This window comes from Oryctolagus cuniculus, chromosome 1 (assembly GCF_051225735.1).
Source record: "Oryctolagus cuniculus isolate XC-2025 breed Fujian yellow rabbit chromosome 1, ASM5122573v1, whole genome shotgun sequence".
NCBI classification, from domain to species: Eukaryota; Metazoa; Chordata; class Mammalia; order Lagomorpha; family Leporidae; genus Oryctolagus; species Oryctolagus cuniculus.
The window spans coordinates 83,659,033-83,684,759 of record NC_142867.1 but is presented as its reverse complement, the minus strand read 5'-3'; the positions used below and the strand labels follow the sequence as shown (position 1 = coordinate 83,684,759).

Sequence of the window (25,727 nt, the reverse complement as noted above, 5' to 3'; positions counted from 1 at the left end):
GAAAACACTATGAAAAGCTGTGAAGGCCTCTGCTTTTAATAGTTAAAAAGATGTGTTAGACTGCAAACACAAGCAGATAAAAAGGAAAGCAAATGTCACTCACATATTTGACGAATACATACCAAAGGTCTTGCGGGGCCAGGCACTGTTCTAGTTGCAGGTTATAAGCAGGGAACGAGACAGACAAGATCTCCACCTTAAGAGCTTACACTGAATAGCAATAGATGACAATATGGGATGTCACACGGTAACCTGTGCTACTTACAGGCAACCCACCCTGACAAAGTGATAAGAGACTTAAATGAAAGATGAATTTTAGATAAGGTAGTCAGAAAGACCTCTCCAAGAGCAAGTCATCCATTCCACAGTCTCAGGGCAGAGCAATCTCCAAGTATCTGGCCTAGCAGCCTGGCTGCAGTCTGGTAAACTGTCAGGGCATCCCTGCTCTTCAAAGGTGGGCAAGACCAATATTCTGCCTTTGAAGTTCTCATGGTCCAGTGGGGACCAGAGACCCAGTGCCATAGCAAGTACACACGCAAACTCCCAAGTGATTGCCAACAGAAAAGGGTCTGTAGAAGTGACCTGTAAGCCTGAACTTGATTGAAGAGTTGGGAGTTGGGTTTCAGTGCAGGACATATTAAAAACACAGTTCCGGCCGGCACCGTGGCTCACTAGGCTAATCCTCCACCTTGCGGCGCCAGCACACCAGGTTCTAGTCCCGGTCAGGGCGCTGGATTCTGTCCCAGTTGCCCCTCCTCCAAGCCAGCTCTCTGCTGTGGCCTGGGAGGGCAGTGGAGGATGGCCCAAGTGCTTGGGCCCTGCACCCCATGGGAGACCAGGAGAAGCACCTGGCTCCTGCCTTCGGATCAGCACGGTGCGCCGGCCACGGTGGCCATTGGAGGGTGAACCAACGGCAAAGAAAGACCTTTCTGTCTCTCACTGTCCACTCTGCCTGTCAAAAAATAAATAAAATAAAAAAATAAAATAAAAAAAACCACAGTTCCAGGGCCAGCACTGTGGCATAGCAGGTAAAGTCACAGCCTGCAGCACCAGCATCCCATATGGGCACCTGTTCAACTCCTGACTGTTCTACTTCCAATCCAGACCCCTGCTATTGTGCCTAGGAAAGCAGAAGAAGGTGGCCCAAGTACTGGGGCCCCTGCACCTATGTGGGAGACCTGGGAGAAGTTCCTGGCTCCCGATTTTGAATGGGTCTACCTTCAGGAGTTGTGGTCATTTGGGTAGTGAACCAGCAGGTGGAAGATCTCTGTCTCTCCTCTTAACTCTGCCTTTCAAATAAATAATCTTAATAAAATAAAAACACAGTTCTAAGCATAGGAAAGGCAATGAGCAAAGGAACAGTGGCATGAATGTGTGTGACACATCTGTGGCCTGAACAGGCACTGTGTCTAAATTGCTCTTATAACTTACAAGTATCTGATTACATGAGTTTCAGGCTCTCTCCGTCATTAGAACGTACATTCTCTAACACGAAACTCACTTAGATTGTAGAGTATCTGAACCATCCCCACCACTCAAAGTGAGTTAATATCCGTTGATGAGGAGTAGAGAGAAAGGACAACGGCAGCTCATGAAGGCTGGGATGTGGCAGGCTGAAGGTCTGGACTGTGGTTATGGAGGTCACCAAAGGCTTTATAGCTTACAACTAATCTTCAGGCAACTAAAGTCAATGTAACTTACCAGTGACCCGGAAGTCTTACTTGGAAAGCCCATATTGATAGCTCTGACAGCTGTGGCTGATGTTGTTTAAATGAAGATGTGCCTTTTGTTTCCTTCACTGGGACATATATTAATTGTAGTGCCTTTGAAGACATGAAACATGGTTTTAAAAGCTTGATAATCACTTCTGCTAAAGGTTTTCTGCTGTGATTGTTAAGTATAAATCTTTACCCATTCTCTGCGACCCACTCCTCTGCCATCACCTTGTTCCACAATGAATTAAGTCAATCCTTATGTATTCATTGTGTGCATGGCAAAGAACATTATGTGAGATAACACAAATCACATATTAGAATCAGAGTGGGCTTAATTATTTGGAATAAGTAAGAAAGTTTATGGCATCTTTGTTTCTACTGCATCCTATTATGTAGTTCAATGCTTTCATCCCACCTAAAGATCTAGCCTAACCCAGGTAACCAGATCAGTTCCTGGGATGACTAATAGGACAACCTAAGTCTTGCAACTCCAAGGCATCAGGATACATACCTCGACTTTCTCGCATACTTCCAGGATGATCAACACAGGTGCTGAGTATTTCCGCAGCTCAATGCATTCCCTCAGATTAATACACCTTGCATCCCACCATCGTTTCTGTCTTTGTACTCGAGTGTACCTCTCTGATCTCTACTCCCTTTGCTGACATCAGCCAGATGTTAGGGCATGATGCTCATGGAAGCTCTGAAGCCAGCTTCCTACTGTGTAGTTCTGTTCACCAGCAGGAACTCTGGCATGGCAACAGATGCAGCACTTTGCCAGCCAGAAATAACACAGATGTGGCCACAAATCTTCACACACACAGGGCGTCAAGATTAGATAAATATTCTGAACTTCAATAAATAAAAGACAGAGACTGTGATAGCCCTGCTGATGACACAGATTCACTCCTTGAAGAGATCCACCCCCCATATTCAGAAAGGAGTCAGGAAGCCCTTCCATCAGATTCGGTGAATTTCCAGTCTCACTCACATTCTGACAAGTTGATGACATTCAACTTTGCTGATATTGAAAATGTTTCATTATTTAGGCTGAATTGAGTTGTCTGGCTTGGAAAAATATTAGAAGTAATTCAGTGATCTTTAGTAATACGGGCTATCTATTATGAAGAAGATAATGAAACGTGGTTGTTTAGCTCAGTGATGTTCAGTCAAAGATGCAAACCATCAGAAAAGTATGACGATAGTACCTTCCATTATATGCTGTTTTTAATTCAACTTACTAATGATCTGAATCATACCTCATTTTTAAACACTAGTTTGAAAATTCAAAACTTAAGAACATAAAAGAGTTCTGTACATAAAGAAACCAGAGCCCATAAAGAATAAGGGAAACAATTGTTCTCTGAAGATATGGGACTCATGGGAAAGGACTCCATACTCTAAGTAAACAACCAAATAACTTCTCCAAACAGTTTTGCACAGTACCATGTATAAGGCACAGTCATTTCCTTACGCAGAGTGCATTTATCTCTGCAAGACAGAAAACCGTAATTTAATTAAAGTTAAAATGAAGAACTCAAAGATCTGCTATATTATTAGATCCCTTTGAAAGAGTTAAATGTTCCCCCACTCAGATCTCCTCTCTTCCTGTGCTTCAAGATAAGTACTGGGAGATTTATGTGCCATGAATTTCCAATTACCCATCTCCACCAGCTGGGCTGTCAATCACCACTTGTCTTATCCTGGATGTCTTCACCACCCCCATTTCCTTGTTTTGCTCACAGAAACAAGCTTATTCTTCTAAACAGAGCTTTCCATCCGGAAGACAAATGCTTGTCTATTATGTCCAGCTTCTGCTGGACAGAATTTCTTACTCAAATTACTGCCATCCTACCTTCTCCACTGAGTTAATAAAGTAAGAGTTGCCATAGATTGTGGACAATTTAAGATTTCAAAAGAGAATTTGCAGGCAAAATTATCCATCATACATCCTCCCAGCATCCACTGAAGCAGAATTGATGAGCTCTCAAGAGTAATCCCCCCCACCTTTGACATCTGGAAGCAGGTGGGGGAATTCTAAATGATAACTACACTCAGAAACCGGAGAACACAGAAAACAATACGTTTGCAAATGCACACTTAGAAAAAGGAGTGGATTTGGAGGGAAAATTAATGGTGGAAATTCTTCACTGCTCTTGACCAAGGGTTTTCTCAAGAGAATGGATTAGGCATCAAAAAAAAAAAATTCTTAAAGGGAGTCTGAATGGTCTGAATATCGGCATTGCAATTAAATACCTAAAAAAAAATAGATGGCAGGTGTCATTTTATGGTCAGAATAAGAGTGAATCTTGATGGAATGTGTTCATTTCTTGTGATTGTTCAAAAGCATGTATCCATTTAGCTCGCAAATGTTGCCTATAGTAAAGGCTCCGTGTTAGCTATTAAGGAGAATAAAAGAAATAACACGAGACCTCCCCCCCAGAAGCTTATAGAAATGTGCACAAATAATTTCCATAAGAGAAAAATTGGCATCAAGTAGTCAGTGAACCACTAGGAGACAAGACCTTGCAGGATCTGGACAAAGACAGGAATTGAAGGAGAGCTTCATGAAGCAGAAGCCTGTGTCCAGGAACTGAATTGTGCCAACTCCAACATTCCAGTACTTGGGATGAACAATTTAATTTTGTTGTTCCTCCTCTTCCTTTCATGAACTGCTTTGTCTGTTACTACAGGACAGGGTATAAGTAAGATAAAGTTTAAGGTATAATTTTGTTCATTGTTTGAAGTTTGAGTGATTTGGTGCACAGTGAGACTTTCATTAGCAAAATCAAATATAGGAATCACTCGGTGCTCACTGCTGTGTGTCACTGTATTGTCTAACAGCACAAGAGATACATTCAAATCAGGGAGGGAGGTCAGTTCTCCTATCTAGTGAAAGCTGTGGCATGGAAACTTTTACCAATTATCAATGAGAGCAGCTGCCTGGGCAATGCAACATTCATTCAGGCACCATCTCAGAAAATAGGAAGGATATGGATGAGGTGGAAAAGGCAGGCTGACCATTGAGATCAGCTCCCATCTTACTATGGGCTTGTTTGCAGTGCCTTTCAACATTTATTACATGTTAAAAACTTCTGAGACACATGAATCCAGACCAGTTGGACCTAACATGAATTTGGTCATGAGTAGCTTCCTGACTTTGTCTCCTACTCCTCAGTTATCAGGTGGATGGTGATACCCCAGCATTGGTAGTACTGTGGTGGCAACAATAGCCCACTATCTGTGGTTGACCACCACACTAGCTATACAGGTTCCATGAGAGCCAATGTTTACTGAGTATTCCCCTCGTCACCCAGGAAGATAAAGTGTTTGCTCGTTGTGCAACCAACAAACACTCATTACATGCATGTATCATACATCAATTTCCAGATAGAAACCAAGCCATGATAACATTAAGTAATTTCCTGAAGGCCACACACTTGCTCAGAATTTGATTTTCTTTTTTCTAATGCCAAAGTCTATGGTCTTAACCATGTGCTTCTTACCTCAAGTCTATATTACTTCCCAGAGACTATGTGGGAATTATAGGGACAATTCTAGGCTTTTTATTCCAGGTATAGCAGAAAGTTTGAGAGGCTAGAACTGGACAAGAAAAACTTGGTTGTGTCTATCTGTCCATGCTGTTTCCCCAGTGACTCCTGACCCAGGAGAAACTAATGTGGCTTTCTCCTCCCATGTCCCATCCCGTATGTTAACCATGGACAGCTGTATCAGACCAACCATCTGACCAACCAAAATCCGGTGGAGGCTGCACTTGTTTCCATAAGACAGTCATTCTTCAAGGCTGCAAATTGAAATCTGATGTCTGCATGCTACCCACAGTTTCTATGGTCTGGGGTGGATCCTGAGTTTTTCAGAGCATCCAAGCTGATTCTATTGGGCATGTAAGAAAAAGAATTACTTATCTGAAGCCCCCTGTTTCCACAGTCAGCAAAGCAGCTAGCTTCATCCCAGGCTTTTGCAGAAGCACACTAATAAATCTCTGCTGATGATGGATTGCTCACTCAGGAACAGAACAATTTCCCAACTGTAACCCAAATTTTAAGGAGGACAAGGAAGAAAAATCATGAGAGAAAAAGTTTCAAAGGATCAAAGTGTATTTTCACCAAAACTTAAAACCAAAATAACTTATCATCATTGGAGACTGGTATTTTCTCTCCTTGGAAGATGATGCTTTTTTTCATCCTGCATCCTTAATTCAGTGAGAGTACTGTATTTGGACATGGCCCAGCCCAGGATGGAAAGTATGCCATTTCCATGTCACTACCTCCTTTTCTCATAACTCCTTAACCATGACCCATGGTGGCCCCTACTAATCCAGTGCAGCCTCCTAGCTGAGCCTCAGAAACCTCTTCTATAGGTGCTCTGAGCAGCCTCTGTGAAACAACTCTGTGTAGAAGCTAAACAGTACTTTTCACCACTGCACTAGCCTACATGCATCTCAAGGTAAAGAATTATTTAATTTTGCTGCATACTTACTAGTTTTACCTAAAATGGCAAATAGCATAGGCTCAGTAAATGTGAATTGAATGAGTAAATGGATAGTGACATGAGAAATACATTTCACAGAAAATCTGCTGTCTTTTCCTTAGCAGTCACGTTGAGGTTTCAGGTTTGCACCTGACGAGATGATCAGACACTTAGAGAAGAACCCATGCCTATGGCCACTAAATAAAGCAAGGAAGCTACTAGAAGAGATCAGTGGGGATTGATAAAGATTACCTAAGCAGTACCAAACCTTGCAACTACCTCTTTACAGAAATAAGACTTGGAAGAGGGAAACAGGAACACCTGCCTGAAATTAACATCACGACAACTCTGATGCCAGGTTTTCTATTTCTTTTATTCATATCCTACTTTTACAAATAAAGGGATGGAGTGGAGGATTTACACAGCTTACAAAATTTCCTATAATGTAGCAAAATAAAGTTATATAGAACAAGATAAGGCAAAACAAATTCTGCAAAAATAGACTCAATAGAGTCAACCCTTGGTGGCTGCCCCTCCTCTGACACCTATTTGCCTTTCAAGGCATGATTCACATGTCACTTCCCAATGGTTGCTTTCTCTAACTTATGGACCTATGCAGGTTCAACTTGTCTCCCCTAGAGCATGATATGGCAATTGCTTACATCTACATCTCTACCTCTTTGGTTCCTTAGCAATACAACAATAGGCACCGAATGATGATTGTTGGACAAATGTTAGGAACTGGATGTGTTTTTTCCAAAATTCATATGCTGCAACCCAAAACCCTAGTGTGGCTGTATTTGGAGAGGGGGCCTATATGGTAATAATTCAGGTTAAATGAGGTCATAAAGGTGAGGCCCTAATCTGAATGCATTAGTGTCCTTACCAGAACAGACATCAGAGCACATTCTCTCTTTCCACATGCATGTACCAAAGGCTGTGTTGGGACAAACCTAGAAAGCAGTTGTCTGTAAGACAGGAAAAGAGCCCTTATCAGAAATAAAACTGGCCAAAAGCTTGATCTTGCGTTTCCTAACCTACAGAACCATGAGTAAATGCATATTATGTAAGTCACCCAGTCTGTATTTTGTTATGGCAGCTTAAGCTGACTAAGACAACAAGAAATTGACGGATTTAATAATGTGGTGGTGAAGCTGCTGCATTAGAAATATGCTCTCTCTCCAACTATGTACTTGTGGGCAAGTGGCTATAGCCAAATATCTCATTCCCTCATTTCTCATATGGACAAGATAAAACCTCCTTTATCTACTCCTGTGATACCGTAAGAGTCAGAGACATCTGAATAATTAAAGGGCTGCATGAGCATGAGGCTCTGGTGCTTTATGATTATAAGGAGAGCTGAGGATCCCGCCTATGTGCTCTGATGGTCTCATCTCCAATGACAGTAAGGACTAGAAGGACTCCTAATCCTTTCTGAGTCCCCTCTCTACCCAATGTGGCTTTTATTACTTAATTGCTCAGCTGAGAAAACCAATCAGGAGAACGTTACACTATATTTAAATTAGACAAAGAAAAAGTTATATATGTAATATCTGCAGGCCTACTTCATAATGATAGCAAGGGCCATCTATCAGTGTTATATGTACATGGGCAGGATAATAATTTTCTAGCTTATATTTGTATATAAATCTCCAATAATTATTGAATTAAATTTAAATTAAGGGCAACGAAAAAATTGAAGGCTACTCACTCTTCAAAATCAAAAGACTAATATTCTGCCCACTGATATCATAATAAAACCTCCCTCCAGCAGGAACAGAGAGGAGAACATGACTTAGAGCAAGTGGGAACCTCATCCCCCTCTCCACAACCTCTCCTTAAATAAAAAAGTGGGCAGGAGCTGGAAGGCAGAATTTAAGATATATTTTACTTATTTGAAAGAACAGTTAGAGGCAGTGAGGGGAGAGACCCAGAAAGAGAAATCTTCCATTTGCTGGTTCACTCGTCAAATAACCACAAAGGTGAGGGCTGGGCCAGGTGAAAGCCAGAAGCTTCTTCCAGGTCTCCCACGTGGGTGCAGGGGCCCAAGCACTTGAATCATCTTCTGCTGTTTTCCCAGGCACATTAGCAGGGAGATGGATTGGAAGTAGAACAGCTGAGACTCAAAGTGGCACCCAAATGGGACACTGGTATTGCAGGCAGTGTTTTTATCTGTTATGCCACAATGCCAGTCCCTTCTGCCCAATCTTGAGCAACCAAAAAAGCCTTTGGGAGATCACCTGCCATGGCCCCACCTTGCTGTTCTCCATCACTCCAGGAAATTGAGAGCTTACTTAATCCAGAAGTGTTTTAAGATACCACATCCCCATCATTCTGTCCTTAAATCACCTCTAATGCCAGTGTCTAGCAGGAAATGCCAATTTTTACACAATGCATGCATCTTAGCCCATGCATGCCAACTCTCAATAAACTCCATTATCTGCCTTCCTACTGTGTCCCACACTTAAACACCCATTTTAAATAAAAGGATTATTTCAGGTAGTGGAATTTGCTACATGCAGTGCAATCTAAACATTTCTGTGTGTAGTCAGTCACACAGATATGCAGGGACATAAACTGGATTTGGGTAATAAACACTGTAGTATCTCCATTCTGTGTTTTAAAACTATACATGCTAATTTTCTGGAAGACAGAAGGCAAGTGTCACACAAATTAAATTTCCTTACAGACAAAAGCAGCTGTCTCACCTCCCTTACCATCCCCGTGGTCATTGTTCAACAGCTTCAGCTTGAAACTGCTGCTGGAGGTGATTCTAGGAAAAATTCAGTTCTAGACATCTGGATTCATTAAAAAGTAACTTAACGCCTTTTCTCCCTAAGGATAATAATGCTTAAGATAGTCACACACTTATGCTCAAGACACACACTTAGCATTTGTGTCTTTAAAAAGATGATTCCCATGTTTTTCATTAGTCTAAGATTATGCTTAACCAACAGGCTGAGCTTTGATTACAGGCCATCGATGTCTGTTAATAACTATTCTTGTTCAGAATTCATACCCTAATTTTGCTTTGCATTAGATAAGGGATTGAAGGATTAACCATACTTTCATATGCTAGTATCCAAATGTAGCACTACTACTTTCATAAATTAATAGTTCGTTTTGGCAAATAAACTACAAACGTAAAAGCAAACTGTGATGTTGTGAACTGTCCTCACTTTTCTTTGGAAAAATTAACTGAGTTTTCAACTGTGTTCCTTTCTAGGCTGAACGCTGAAGTGCAGGTGAAGCTCTCCAGAGCAAAGTAGAGAGCTAGGGTAACAGGATGGGGAGCAGAGCGTGCAACGATGCCGCGTGAGAAAGGGACCCACGTGTTGGGGAACAGAACTCTTTCCAATGGCTGCAGCACCAAGGCTAAGAGAAGTGCTGTAAATCCCCGACACCCATGCTCACTGTGAAGTCCTCCAGTGTTGGCGCTCAGAGTAGATTTGGGGTTTTCTCTGCGGGTCAGGCCTAGCAGAGCAGAAATACACGCACCACCTCTGTCTGAGACAGAGACTCTGGATTCCCCTTTCCATTGAGCGTTCAACTAACATTCCCCCCCTCCACAGCCTGAAGCACAGAGCCAGGCCCCACGGCGGAGGGGAGGAATTAGATGCAGCTTGAAGAAGTGATGTGTAATCATCTCACTTTGCCCTTTGCTCTCCCAGCCTGGCTTGATTTTCTAAGTACAAGTGCCAGGCTCGCAACCAAAGCAAGCAGGAAGCACCTGTCCCGCTCGAAAGAGCATCAGTGGACATGTTTAACAGTCAACCTCTCCAACACAGTACAGTGCCTTAGGCACCTGTGGGTCAGCATCCTGACTCTGCCACCTACTAATCTTTAAATTCGACAGGTTGCTTAAGCTCTTTACACCCCCAGAGACCTGATTTGGAAAATGGAGAAAACACCCACCTAACTCCCAGGGTGGGGGTGGGGTAGGGGTGAGGGGCCTGTGTGTGTGTGTGTGTGTGTGTTAAAAAAGCATTTAGTGGCCGGCGCCGCGGCTCACTAGGCTAATCCTCCGCCTAGCGGCGCCGGCACACCGGGTTCTAGTCCCGGTCGGGGCGCCGGATTCTGTCCCGGTTGCCCCTCTTCCAGGCCAGCCCTCTGCTGTGGCCAGGGAGTGCAGTGGAGGATGGCCCAGGTGCTTGGGCCCTGCACCCCATGGGAGACCAGGAAAAGCACCTGGCTCCTGGCTCCTGCCATCGGATCAGCGCGGTGCGCCGGCCGCAGCGCACTGGCCGCGGCGGCCATTGGAGGGTGAACCAACGGCAAAGGAAGACCTTTCTCTCTGTCTCTCTCTCTCACTGTCCACTCTGCCTGTCAAAAAAATAAAAAACAAAAAAAAAAAAAAAAGCATTTAGCACAGTATAATCTGTAGTAAATACTCAATGAGCATTAAGATATTTTTGCTGTAGTTGGTCCTTAAACTAATAATTGGAGAGCACCCAGCTTCTCATACATGGCAGCAAATCCGTTTCTTAAGTTATTATTTATAATATAATCATTATGATGACACGAAATGCTTCCCTGTTAGAGAAGAAATAATTTTGTTATAAGGTAGTGTGCAGCTGAAGAAAGCTTTATAAACCCCAATCCATTGCTCTTGCCAGTGAGCTTGGAACACCTCTTATTAAATATTAACACCCCAGAAAACAGAACCTCTGGGCCATGAAACAGCAGATTTTGCTGAACGGCATCCATTCATTGATTCAATCTACTGATGGCATATTATAGGACAGGCACCATTAAGGAGCCAGTGACACAGGCCCAGAAAAAAAAGAGGTAATATACTTTGTCCCCAAGGAGTCTACATTCCATTGAAGGGAGACAGAAAAGAAATGAAGACAATAACTAAAATATATGAATTTCAAATGATGCCAGGGTCTATGGAAAGAAGGCAGGAGAGGGGCGCAGGCAGGCAGTGTTCCATAGGGTACTTAGCAAGGTGGCACTGAACAAAGGACACGCAACGACAGACCTGAAGGAGGTGAGGGAGTGAGCTCTGCAGACAGAGGGGAAGAGGACACGGTTGCAGCAAAGACCACAATGGGGAGCAGGCTTGGAACGCTACAGGAACAAGAGAAGACCGTGTGGCAAGTCAACAAATATAAATATAATATATATATAATATAAATTATAATATAAATATATATAATATAAATTATAATATAAATATAAATATAAAGTCACAGAGCAACGAGGGACCAGATGAGGTGGTGCCTTTGTGATGTTTACTCTGAGTTAGACACCCATTAGTGTTTTGAACAGAGGAGAAATGTTTAACAATATTATGGAGCTGATGTGTTGCGAACAACAAAGAATGGGAGAAGCAAGCTGACCAGTTAGAAGTCTATTACAGGCCGGCGCCGCTGCTCACTAGGCTAATCCTCTGCCTAGCGGCGCCGGCACACCGGGTTCTAGTCCCGGTCGGAGCGCTGGATTCTGTCCCGGTTGCCCCTCTTCCAGGCCAGCTCTCTGCTGTGCCCAGGGAGTGCAGTGGAGGATGGCCCAAGTGCTTGGGCCCTGCACCCCATGGGAGACCAGGATAAGTACCTGGCTCCTGCCATCGGATCAGCGCTGTGCGCCGGCTGCAGCGCGCTGGCCACGGCGGCCATTGGAGGGTGAACCAACGGCAAAGGAAGACCTTTCTCTCTCTCTCTCTCTCTCACTGTCCACTCTGCCTGTCAAAAAAAAAAAAAAAAAAAAAGTCTATTACAGGCTGGCGCTGTGGCGTAGCAGGTTAAAGCCCTAGCCTGCAGCACCGGCATCCCCTATGGGTGCTGGTTTCAGTCTTGGCTGCTCCACTTCCAATCCAGCTCTCTGCTATGGTCTGGGAAAGCAGAAAACAGCCCAAGTCCTTGGGCCCCTGCACCCATGTGGGAGTCCCCGAAGAAGTTCCTGTCTCCTGGCTTCAGATCAGCTCAGCTCTGGCCATTGTGGTCATTTGGGGAGTGAACCAGTGGAATGGAAGCTCTCTCTCTCTCTCTCTCTGCCTCTGTAAATCTTTCAAATAAATAAAATAAATCTTAAAAAATAAAAAAGGTCTATCGCAGGGGCTGGCCCTGTGGCACAGTGGGTTGGGCTGCTGTTTGCCATGCTGGTTCCCATGGAGGTGCTGGTTCAAGTCCTGGCTGCTCCACTTCTGATCTGACTCCCTGCTGGTGTTCCTGGGAAGGCTGCAGAGGATGGCCCAAGTGCTTGGGCTCATGCACTCATACAGGAGATTCACATGAAGCCAGCTGAGGAGTGAGTCAGAGGATGGAGGATCAATCGATCTTTCTCAATCTGTGTGATTCTTTCAAATAGATAAATAAATCTTTAAAAACAAACTTCTACTCTAATAATCCTAGAGAGATAGGACTTGGACTAAGCTTGTCCCAACATAAAGTAAATTATTCTGGATATATTCTGAAGACAGGGCTAACAGGACTTGGTGCAATATTGGAAATAGAAGATTGTGTGTGTGTGTGTATCCAACCTGGAGACATCAAGTCCTGGCATTATCCTTCCAGAATAATGGAGCTGTCATTTAGACTGGAAAAGTAAGATGGCAGAAGCAGCATCTAATGCACAAAGAGCCAGCAATCCATTCTGAGACATCATTTTAGATACCTTTTAAAGACACCTTTAAAGATCCTGTTCAGGATGTGGAGCCACCATGAGTTACACTAAAGCCTGGAGTATAAGGAAACTAAAAGACTGGTTAGAGGCAAGGAAAGGAGATCCCCCAAACCTGGATAAGCACTGGACTTCTGACCCCAGAAGATGAACCCTTCAAAAACTAGAAGTTCCTGAACTGCCAGCCACGGTATGTGATCAAAACCACCAAAAAGATAATTTGGAGCACACGTACTCTTGGATGGACCACAACAGGGATATCTTTGATTGTTTTCTCAGCCCTGAATCCCTCTGCACTAACGCCTGACCCCAGCTGAGGCATAGCCCCTCAAGCAAGGCCTGAAGCACACAGCAGATTGCTGTGCAGGTTCCAGCAGTTCAGAAGCAGAGCTGTCCGCACGGTCACAAGCAACAGAGATGGAGGCAGCGTCACGGGAATGCTTTCTTCCTGCTAGCTAAGAGACAGCTGCCCCTCGCTCAAGAGCTAACCAAGTGAGGTCCAACAAACTGGAAAATAAAAATGCCTCTGTTTCATTTACGAAGCACATTCCCTAGCAACATTTTTGAATACTTATAGGCACATGACAGAATTTTAAATGCTGCATGCTTATTTGAGTTTAAACAAGTGTGGGGAGCAATCCGGACTAGACTAAGTTGCTCGAATTAGGACTTATTCTATGCATCTGCTCTCCCACAATATGGCGCTGGGAGAGAAGTAAACAGCTTCCGCACAGCTGCCTCCAGTTCAACCAATTAACTGTAGGACTTGCTCCTGATTGGAGAGCAGCGTACTCAGCCGAGTTGGGATTGGCGGAGGAGGACTATAAAGGAGGAGAGAGACGGCATGCACCGGGAACATCTATGGGGAACATCTAAGGGAACCCGTGCAGCCCCCGAGAGAACCGGCCGGCGGTGTGCCGCTCCCCTGCGGAAGTGGGGAATGCGGCCAGGGGGAACTGCCCTTCCACGGAGGTGGAAGGGATAGTAGCCAACCCGGGAAGAACCAGCAGCAAACCCGGGGAGGGCCGAGCAGACAAAAAGAACAGCGCAGGGTCCTGTGTTGCTCCTCCACGAAGAGGGGGAGCGACATAATGGTGCCGTGACTCGGATATGAAGCCTAGGCAGGACTCTGTGTCGTTCCTCCACGAAGAGGGGGAGCGACATAATGGTGCCGTGACTCGGATAGGAAACCTGACTCGGATAGAAAACCTAGGACGGATAGGAAACTTAGGACGGATAGCAAACTTAGGAGGGAAGAAACGGGAAGAACTGGGAAAATATCGGAGAGAGAAACTAGCAAAGAGCCTAGGGAAATTACCGGAGAAAGAGACTAGTAAACAGCCTAGGGAAAAGCCGGACGAAAAAGGGTGCCGGAAGAAGCTATTGAAAGCCTAGGCATAGACTCGGATACGGACTACGGGGGGAAGCTGGGAGAAATCTCTAAGGTCGAAAGCGAAAGTGAAAGCTAGAACAAACAGACTCGGACGCGGACTGTGGGGAGAGGCCAGGAGAAATGAGGGAGGAATATTGTTGGAAGAAAACTTAGGGAAACATACCGGGTAGAGAAAAGTGTTAGGGAAATTGAAGCCGCGGGGGGCAGGCCAAGGCGGAAACGAAAGCCACTTTGGGATTCTCAAGTTAGCCCGGGAATAGGGGGCGAAAAGTTGAAGCCAGAAGCTGAAACGTGAGCCAGGTTGGGATCCGTCTGATTAGCCCGGGGAGCAAAGGACGGGAAGCCAAATCGTGGGGCGGAGACGTACGCTGGGTTGATTTCGCCAGGCTAGCCCGGGGAACTTAGATTGAATCCTAGTGGCGGAGACGCAAGCTACGCTGTGTTACTCGCGGAAGCCGCCGCGTGCAGAGAGAGCACGGGGCGTGAATAGATAGGGAACGCTGGCGTAGGCCGTGGTTCAGACGCGAAAGGGTTAAGCGTGGAGACCGCGGAGCGCGCAAAGCCGAGCCGCGCAAAGCCGGGAAGCTGCGCAGATGAGAGAGGCGCGCGGGCTGAAGCGGCGCAGAGCCGGGAACCCGCCGGCGGGGCGAGGTGCCGGAAAGCTGCGGGGATAAGAGAAACAGAAGTTTAGAAGTAAAAGAGAAATAGGAATGTTGGCAGACAGAAGTAAAATGGGAGAAATAGAAATGCCCGGAGATAGAGAACTAGAGAAAAATAAGGCCTCCCCTCAACATGCCAATTAGAAGGCTTGGATTCGGTCTGCCTGATTTAAGGCGGTAAGCGCCAGCAAAGCTCGACCAGAGTATGAGCTGCAGGTCACCGAAGATAGGCACGAACCAACACTAATAAGTCTCCCCCACAATAAGGCAATGAGAAGGCTTGGATTCGGTTTGCCTGATAGGTCTTGTAAGTCCCCTGCAGGCAGAGCAGAGCATGCGCTGCAGGGCACCGAATACAGGCACGCATCAGCGCCTAAAAACCTCCTCACAACATGGCGAAGAGAGGACCCGGATTCGGTTTTCCTGATTGATAGGACTTGTAAGAGCCTGTGGCAACTCTAGCAAGTAGAGCAGAGTGTGTGCCGCGGGACACCGAAGACAGGCGCGTATCAACGCCAAAAAATAAAAAGAAAGGGGGATCTGTGGGGAGCAATCCGGACTAGACTAAGTTGCTCGAATTAGGACTTATTCTATGCATCTGATCTCCCACAATATGGCGCTGGGAGAGAAGTAAACAGCTTCCGCACAGCTGCCTCCAGTTCAACCAATTAACTGTAGGACTTGCTCCTGATTGGAGAGCAGCGTACTCAGCCGAGTTGGGATTGGCGGAGGAGGACTATAAAGGAGGAGAGAGACGGCATGCACCGGGAACATCTATGGGGAACATCTAAGGGAACCCGTGCAGCCCCCGAGAGAACCGGCCGGCGGTGTGCCGCTCCCCTGCGGAAGTGGGGAATGCGGCCAGGGGGAACTGCCCTTCCACGGAGGTGGAAGGGATAGTAGCCAACCCGGGAAGAACCAGCAGCAAACCCGGGGAGGGCCGAGCAGACAAAAAGAACAGCGCAGGGTCCTGTGTTGCTCCTCCATGAAGAGGGGGAGCGACAAACAAGGTTCTGATCTTCGTGCAACTCTAAACTTATAGATGGAGAAGAGAGGGGAAAAAAGACAAACATGTAGATTTATAATGCAGATAAGTTGGTAAGAATTAACAAGTTAAAGCATGCAGCACATTCGTAAACTCAGTCATTCAGATATATGATGCCTTATTCCAGGAAAGAATTTAAGACAAGGAAATACTTAACTATGTCAGCACCCACATGCACAGTTAACACACTGGAAATGATCGAGACTCAGATACTGATTTGTTTAAGACTCAAGGCCTTAATCACTATGAACCAAAGTTTCCTCATTTCTAAAGCCGAATATAGAATCAGTTGATATTTCATTGGTGTCCACAACATAGGTAGATCAGATCTCTAGAACTTACTAATCTTGCTTAACTGAAACCCACTCTGATTAGTAACTCCCTATTCCACCTGTCCTCAAACCTCTAGCAATCACCAACCCACACTTTTATTCTATGAACTTAGCAATTTTAAGTTTTTCTGTGACTGCTTTTTCACTGAATAATATGCTCAAAATTTATCCATGTTGTCATATATTACAGAATCTACTTCTTTTGAAAGGTTGAATAGCATTCCACTCTATGTATATACCGTATTTTCTTGACCCCATCATCTGTGGATGAACCTGCTTCAACATTCTTGATTTCACAATTCTTTTTTCCCATAATGCATTTCTCATCACAGCAGTGCCTTCTATCTTACAAATGCATCCGTTCATATACATACTTACATCGCGCACAACTGATTTGTTCTCAAATTTTTCTGTGCCTTTAAAATGACTCTAAACTCACATTAACAAACATCACTGAATCCAACTGCCTGACCAATCCAATGAGTTCAGTTCATAGCAGACACATTTCTGGAACAGCTACCGCATGGACCTATGGCACTTTTGAGCAGACTGGCTCTCTTATGGACATGATTATCATTTGGGGAACAGAACATGCTTTTTCAATGTAAACTGGTCTAGCCACTATGGAAGACATAGTGGAGGTACCTCAGAAGGCTGAATGCAGACCTACCATACAATCTAGCCATCCAATTCCTGGCAATTTACCCAAGCCAAAAGAAATCAGCATATGAAAGAGTTATCTATACCCCCATGTTCATTGCAGCTCAAGTCACAATAGCTAAGATATGGAATCAACTCAACTTCCATCAACTTATGGCTGGATAAAGAAATTGTGGTATATATACACTATGGAGTACTACTCAGCTAAAAAAATGAAATCCTGTCTTTTGCAACAAAATGGATGAAACTGGAAACCATTATGCTTAGTGAAATAAGTCAGTCTCCAAAAAGACAGATCATGTTTTTCCCTGATCTGGGGTAATTAATAGAGTACCTAAATGTAATGCATTGGCATGAAATGGATATTTTGATATTTGATTGTTTACTGTCCTTCTCTCTTCAGTTGAGGGACAGTTTTTTTTTTCTTCATACTATTTGTTGAACTCTTAGAATTAACCTTATGATCATTAAGTAAACTGAAAGTAGATGTTTGTAAAAATAAATAATGGGGATGGGAGTGGGAGGAGGAAGACGAGTTGGAGTGTGGGTGGGAGGGAGAGTAAGTTGGGTAGTATCACTATGTTCCTAAATCTGTATAAATGAAATGCATGGAACCTGTATAACTTACATATAATTAAAAAATAAATATTAGAGCTGCTAGCCAAAGAGTAAAATAAACCACCCAATGGGGTCACTTGAGGAGGAGCCCAAGTATTTGGAAGGGTAAAGGGAGATCTTGATCTATTAGGAAAAACATGGAATAGGAGATTTGAAAGGTTTGGGATTTACTTGCTATTCTTGTATACAACTCTACATCTTGACAGTGGTATTCCTAATTTAAACAGCAAGGTGGGAAACCCAGCTCCAAAAGAACAGCTAAATATAGCTAGAGTACAAAATAGTATGCCATACCCAAGGCAAGAACAGAACAGCGATAAAGAACCCACAGTGCATCTGAACAAGCTTTTCAACTGCACTGTACATTTACTACCTTGGATGTCACAGCAGGTTTTTCACTCCAATCCACCTAAGTATGTAGATTTCTAAACACCACTTAAAGGATCCTCTCCCCAAAGAATTAAATTACCATTTATAGCTCATTCATCTATTAAAAATTAATGAATTTGCTAGCTCCTAGGATGGAGGCCTTCATTTGTTTTATAATGTAAAAAGCTTTGATCTGCAATTCTCCAAGGCTGTGATTGTTTTATTCTTCAGTTCTTCTCATTAAAAATAAATACCTCTATTCTCTAAGATACACCTGCAAAGCACTTTAAACACCCATTTGAACAATAGGAAACCTCTCTGAGACTCCCTGCAAAAGAAACCACTGTTTAAAGTGCTTCTGCAGTGGGAAAAGCACCTTTCTTCAGTACCCAGGCACCATTCTGGGTAGTGGAGGACCCAAATTGAAGGTTTGCAACTAATCACTATTTACAGAGCAAGCTCAAAGGGCAGCTTCTTAAGCCTGAAGATTGGAGCTATAATCAGAATTCTCCACATATTATCTTTTGCTCAAGAGGGAGTGACGAGCCAACTTGAAGTCACAGTTTGATTCATTGACTACTTCAGGCAGCACCCCCTAATGCAGTCCAAACCACCAGGAGCAGCTTTTCCCTAACAGATGCCACAAGCCTTAATAGCAAAAGGCAAATGAGCTCTCAGTGCATAACCAAAAGACGGCTGGCAGCAGCTCAAGTGTTTACTCTCATGATATCACTGTGGTAAGATGCCCATAACCATGCCCTAAGTGTAGTACGTATTATTAAAACAAGGAAAATGTGAGACGTTTCTAAACAAACTAGTTATCCGAGACTTGCTAATTCAAGTGTGGTCATTCAGAGAAACAGCTACACCAGAAACACAATCCATATTTGAATCATACGATCCACTCCACTCAGTTGCTCTCTGTGCTTGCTGACTGCATAAAAGACCAAGTGAAGAGTGAGTTCCCTCTATGAGTGTAAGTAAAAAGGTTCTCAAAGCTATTCCCAGGATCTCAGCACTACATCCATTCCCCACTAACCTAGCAACTAGATTATCTAGACTTTGTGATACGAAAATCAACATGCCTGGACTGATTCAGTCACCAGAGGAATCGTCTGCCTAGAAGTCAATAATAAAGACTTGAACCCTGAATCCTTCCCATACATAGACACGGCACAGTGAGTCTCCGCAATAAATCAGCCACTAGAATGACAGAACATCCCCAGCAATGTGTATCCTCACTGCCAAAACCGGGGAGAGTTTCCCATTAGAAACCATCTGAACTAATGCCTCAGGCCAACACAAAAGAGAAGACAGTCCATCTCCAGAGAGGGGGGGCGTCACGCTGTTGTTAAGCAGCGGTCTGTGCCAATGCTTTTGTCTTAGGGAAGAGCATTAGCAGTGGTACTCAAGGATGCTGCCAAGCTGCTTACCCACTGCCTGCCATCCTGCCCTCCACACCCCGTGATCCTGCCAGGAGGGGCAGGGAAGTAAGGTGGAACATTCTAGAAAACAAAACAGACGAACTCCTCCAAATAAGCTCATTTCCATTTCTACCACCTCATGCCTCAGTTCAACACGCGTGCACAAATGCGTAAGTGATGAAAGAGTCGTTTTCTTTAATTTTGGCACTGAATTTAAAATAGACAAATACTTATGAGACAAAACAGAGCATGCACAAAAGGACCAGACATAAGACTCATCCGTCGTATGATTGCTTTTCCCTAAGCATACAGTTCAAATTTTCAGATTTGGCTGAGATAGTTTATTTCAGAAAAGCAGAAAAGATCTAACTGCCTGTGCCCAGATGTTACACAGATGATGAGATAGCCACTCCTCAGTCAAGCCGCACTGGAGCTGCAAGAAGTGGAAGCGTTCCCCTGAACAGATATTTTCAGCACTTGACAACCTGTAATGGCCATTACTTCTGACCAGTATCCTAGCTCTTTCTCATTCCTACACACGCACAGAAGTTTGCACCATGTATTCAATTTACTTCCACTATAGAAAGCCCAATTTTTGGCAAAATAATATTCTCAATTTCACATTAATGGATACTAGCTTGTCCTTTATAAAAACTGAATGCTTGGGGCCTGCACTGTGGCATAGTGGGTTAAGCCACCGTCTGCAGTGCTAGCATCCCATATGGACACCGGTTCAAGTCCCGGCTGCTTCACTTCCCATCCAGCTCTCTGCTATGGTCTGGGAAAGCAGTAGAGGATGGCCCAAGTCCTTGGGCCCTTGAACCTATGTGGGAGACCCAGAAGAAGCTCTTGGCTCCTGGCTTCAGATTGGCACAACTCCAGCCATTGCAGCCAACTGGGGAGTGGACTAGCGAATGGAAGACCTCCCCCACCCCGCCTCTCCTCTCTGTAACTCTTTCAAGTAAATAAATCTTAAGAAAAAAAAAAAACTAAATGCCCACAAGTGGCTAACAAAAAGCAAATAGACTGTGTGTTTTCCTAAGGTCAGCTGTAGCTGTACACACATAACTCATAAGCAGCACCTGCATAGCTATCTTACATACTCTGAATTCTCTCATTTCTCCATTATTAGAAACAGAACATATCAGTCTTCTACCTTCAGTATGCAACCTCAGCTTTTATGAATACTCCCAAATCCATATCTCAGACAACTACAAATATCACAACCCAGTATCCTATAGTTCCATTCCCATTGCATAAAGGAAGCAGAAATGCCATATATGTAATGTCATTTCTTCACAGGAGATTCTTTCACCCATGAACTGTAAGCACCTCACTCCAGATGAGAACTCCTGTTTCTGACATCCCTGAGGTAACAGTATCATTGGCTATTTTTCAGCAGTTCCGCCCCACTCAGAGGGTATTTACAGAGGAACTGCCCGGAGCCAGCACTGCACTCAGTTCTGGGGGAACTCAGAAGCACCATCCCGTCCCAACCACCTCCTGGAGAACACTGACCCCAGAGCATTCCTAGGCCAGTATTTGAGGTACTATGTTGGAAGCATGCAAGAGAGCTAAGGGGAAGAGCCACAAAAGCCTCCTAGCGCTCAAATTCATCAGAAAGTTCTAACCCAAGGCTTGTTCAAACACAGTAAGCCCCAAGACTGACAGATGAATTCAACAAGCAAGAACCTCAGGTGGAACAGGCCCATTTCCAGAGCCCTGGCTGCTTGGTGACAGGCCACTGAAGGCAGGCACTTTTCCCACCCTATTCCTACTTGGTCCAGTGCTCCATGAAGGATTTTCCAGGCTCTAATCTCTAGCAACATGATAGTCCCTTTCGGACTCCACATTTTCCACCATGAAACATAAAATAACTCAGTTTCCAGAATTGGAGCCACATCTAGTGAGCAATTATGGCATTAATTATTTACTGCCTCTTCTACAAAACAAGTACTAGACCCCAAGCTCCTTTTTCCAAAATTATTTCCATTTTCCTCCTCTGGGAACTCTGAGAACCCTATATCCCTTCCAATTGGAATGACTCCCTACAGTTCACAGAGGCCTTACACTTTTCCACTTCCATATGTTTGATCTACTACGTTCATTGCTGTAATGCCTTCCCTCTGTTTTTTTCATTCATCCATAACAGTCAGCTCAAATACCTCTTCCTTTACCAACCTCCAATCGGATGTGCACTTGCTTTTGTGCCCATCTTGCTCAACTATTTATAAATCACACATTTATTGAACGTCCCTCCTGTGCTAGGCTTGGTACTGTAGAGGTAGAGGTAGTGATGATTACAATTTGTTCCACTCCCTCAGGAAACTCAAAGACACATATAGAAAGTCAATACAAAGGGAAAAAGGAGTTAATGAATTCCTAAAGAAAGAATACCACCTGCTTGGGCAAAGTCGGCAAAAGCTTCCAGAAAAAGGTGTTTTATCCTTCCTTCTAGATTTTAAGGTTCTTGAAGCCCAGATCAATGTCTGGTTCAACCCTCTCAAGGTGGAGTTGCATAATAAATAGTGTGGGAATTAGGGAAATACATCTATGAATAAATTAATGACTATCGAATTCACCCTGTGGATCTCATTTTACGCGCAGGCGACTTTAACAAATGCTCCCAGAAACCATGAAGACATGTTATTCCAGTCCCATGGAGAAGGGATACAAGAAGTAAATTGCTTGGTTGTTCCTGAATTGAAGGTGGAACCAGAAGCCTATTCAAGTGAATAGGCCATCATTAACTATAAATTGCAAAAGAAACTGGATTCAACTCTTTGGGCATTCACTGAACTGCTAGCTAAAAAACCTCTGAAACCCAAACCGTGTAGACTAATGGGTAGAAAATCTGGGGGATGTCAGAGCTTGTGTCTCGATAGGAACTAGGCTTACTTCACTGCTGCAGTACCTTCAGATGCCTCAGAAAATGATTTAAGGTTTAATTCTCAAGGTAGCAATTTGGTGTCAAAAATTTTGACTGGTGAACTTTATTATGCTCCAACCTACATGTCAAGTGAAAAACCTTGAAAGCCTCCCAAGCCATGAGCAAGGCTTGTCACTGATAAGGAAATCTCAGATATGATTTTGCTTTAATGGAAATAATATGGCTAGTGGTATTTTTTTTCCTAAAGAACACACAGTAATGGAGGAAGATTTTGACAGATATTCAGAGAATTGAGCTGGGCTGCAGACAGAGCACTGGAGAGGATTTGTACAGGAGAGAGCATACCAAACACCACGTTCCAGTGCTAGCCTCCTAGCTCTTGTTATGTGGCTGTGAAGAAATTATTCAGCCTCTAGCTTTCTAATCTATCAAGCAAGCACGCTTATCTCAAAGCTTTATTTTGTACAATTTAAATCAGATTATAAATTTTTCAGCAAATGAAATGGATAAAAGATAGAGTCAGAAGGTTATTGAGGTTTCCTACACTGCTGGGATTACGTGCCTTCACAGAAAAAGTTAATGCTGAGCACAGATTAAGGTATGCTTTCTATGCAGAACCAGACAAAGAATTAATATTCTGGTTCTATGATATGCTCACCCAATTCAAGCCCTTAATCAATTCACAGTAGGTGAATTCCACAAGACTCCCACCTAATCTCTCTGTTCCCTGGCCTCCTTCTAACTCCAGCTATTCATTGCCTTTCCTAAGACTACATTAGTACCTTGCTCAGTACCCACAGGTCTGCCTCCTGTCCTTACATAAAATTCCAGATCTTTTCCTCTACTAACCTCTCCCATATATTTCCCTTCAACTAAGACAAATAAGCTCTTTATTGTCTTCTCTTCACCCCATCATCATTTACTTTGTATTTCATCCAGTCATCCCTATAGGCCATACTATTTTAGGTTCTACTCTCAGTTTTTACCCATGTTTAAAGAGTTGGTTCACATTTCACTTCTTCCAACAGGGCTTCATAGATACATTTAGTGGTGATCATGTCTTCTACTCCTGACCCTCCCCCCAACCAGATGCTGTCAGTACTTTTAGCACTGTACTTATCAAAGTCCATGCTTTGTATCTTATCTATAGATTGTGTCTCAAGAGGCTGAAAAACCACACCGTAGACCAGAAGCCACACTTTGTCATCTTTGGGTTATCAGAAATTCTTTCCACGATGCCTTTCTAAAGAGTATATAGTTGGTCCCTGCTTCTTGAGGTGAATGGAACTGAATTTATTCATCCTTCAGCATTCGTGCTACAAATACTGAACACCTTTTATGTAACAGATACAGTCATGGGCTCTGGGAATATAGCCATGGACAAGACTCCGTCATCTCCACTAGTTACTTATTGTTACAAACAACCAGTATGTCTGATGGTGATGATTACTGCAGGACAAAAGAGAAAAAGGATCAGAGAGATGAAAATCCAAGAAAGCAAAAGGAAAACTTTAAATAACCATCGCAGAGCAGGCCCAAGTGAAAAAAATTCATAAATCAGAATGAATGACACAAGTAACAATCATTTACAAGGCATCCACTATGTATTTAAAAATACCATATGTGCTGTTAAGGACTGAATTCTATACAAGACCTGCTTTGTACATGTAGGGTCCTTAAAGCCTTCTAAAAAAAAAAACTCAATAAATGTAACTAGAGAAAGGAATAATTGTATATTCTTAGGATGTATAATGTCATTTTGATCTATGGTATACACTGGAGAATTATTCAGTCCTTAAACTCTTACGCAAAAATACAATGCAGACAAAATGGCCACCACAGGCAGGAGACAATAAATCCTGACAGAGATTTTAAATTCCACAGATCAGATTAGAAACATCAGGAAGGGCCCCAAGGAGTTCATGGAACTTGAAACAGACCTTAAAGAAGGAACACGGTTGGTCCAAGTCAGATGGAACAGAGCGGGGTTTGAAAATTAGCACCCCTAAGCCGGCGCCGTGGCTCAATAGGCTAATCCTCCACCTTGCGGCGCCGGCACACCGGGTTCTAGTCCCGGTTGGGGCGCCGGATTCTGTCCCGGTTGCCCCTCTTCCAGGCCAGCTCTCTGCTATGGCCAGGGAGTGCAGTGGAGGATGGCCCAGGTGCTTGGGCCCTGCACCCCATGGGAGACCAGGAAAAAGCACCTGGCTCCTGGCTCCTGCCAGGATCAGCACGGTGCGCCGGCTGCAGCGGCGGCCATTGGAGGGTGAACCAACGGCAAAGGAAGACCTTTCTCTCTCTGTCTCTCTCTCTCACTGTCCACTCTGCCTGTCAAAAAAAAAAAAAAAAAAAAAAAAAAAAAAAAAAAAAAAAAGAAAATTAGCACCCCTGAATATGAGAACTCAAGGTCAATGTTTTAGGAGAGGATGATCTCAACATGCAGTCTTCCCTCCAAGACCCAGCTCTCTCCAGGGCTAACAGTATCACACAGGCAAGCAGAGAATGACTAGGGTGGCTGCCTGACTCTGGGAGAGGCTTCATTCCAGTTTATTCATTAATTGCCTTTGTGGCACTCACCATAGAACAGTTACTGTCCTAGGCTCTGAGGAAACATCATGTAAGATTCATGCCTGCACTTAAGGGTATCATAGTCTAAGACTGGGGAGAGATGAATAAATCAGTGATCAGCATTCAGTGCCACAAAGGCACAAGCAAAGTTGAGCACTGGGCCTGCGGAAATGCAAAGAGGCGTCCAAATCAGCAGGGGAGTTCGTGGGAAGCTTTCCAGGCAGGCGGATCCTTGAACTCATTTGCATGTGTTTAATTAAAATTTTTTTCTTGATCATAAAATACATCCATACTGTAGCAACTTTCAAAAAAATCTAATTATAAGAAAAAGTAAAAACCCATCATACTATCACCCAAAATGCTTCTATTAATGTTAATATATTTCCTTCAAACGATCTTTTACAATCTTTATTTCCCTTTCTGTTAAGCATTGTTACAGACACAAAAAACACATAAATGGGAATATGTGTATGTGTGTATGCAGATCTAATATTTACTACTCTTTTCACTTATGTTTTTCTTTGATGTCATAAAAATCTATGAAAATATAAATCCAACAGCAATACACTATCACACAATATTTACTACTTCATTCCCTTAAAGTTAGATATTTAATTGCTTCAAGTACAGCATTTTTAGTGTTATTGGTAGCAATAAACGCATTTGCACATAAATATTTGATCCATTAAAAGAGGTTCTTAAAGTGGAATTATGAAGTCAAGGAAAACATACTGTTTTGTAAATAGGCTTGAGCTTTAAAGAACAAATGTGAATAAAATACTGTGGAAACAGAACAGTGTGACACAAGGAATCGTCTGTATGAAACAACATGGACATGAAACAGCATGACAACCTCCAGGAATGCCAACAGATCTGGTGAGAGCTAAAGCAAATGGGTGTGCATGTTGGGGGTAAGGGAGTGGCAGACAGAAGTGAAGC

At 43.6% G+C, this 25,727-nt stretch overlaps 1 protein-coding gene across 7 annotated transcripts in view; it reads right to left on the bottom strand.

Annotated features, from left to right (window-relative positions):
• Positions 1-25,727, bottom strand: part of FAT3 (FAT atypical cadherin 3) — a 687,279-nt gene that overhangs the window by 589,800 nt on the left and 71,752 nt on the right. Inside the window, exons 2-3 of one of the 7 annotated variants that reach the window (XM_089312004.1) lie at positions 7,093-7,174; positions 1,702-1,823 (exon numbers count right to left, since the gene is read on the bottom strand). The exons of the other annotated variants lie outside the window; for them this stretch is intronic. The gene's annotated coding sequence lies outside the window, so the exon portion shown is untranslated. The remainder of the gene's footprint in view (positions 1-1,701; positions 1,824-7,092; positions 7,175-25,727) is intronic. 7 annotated transcript variants of the gene reach the window in all.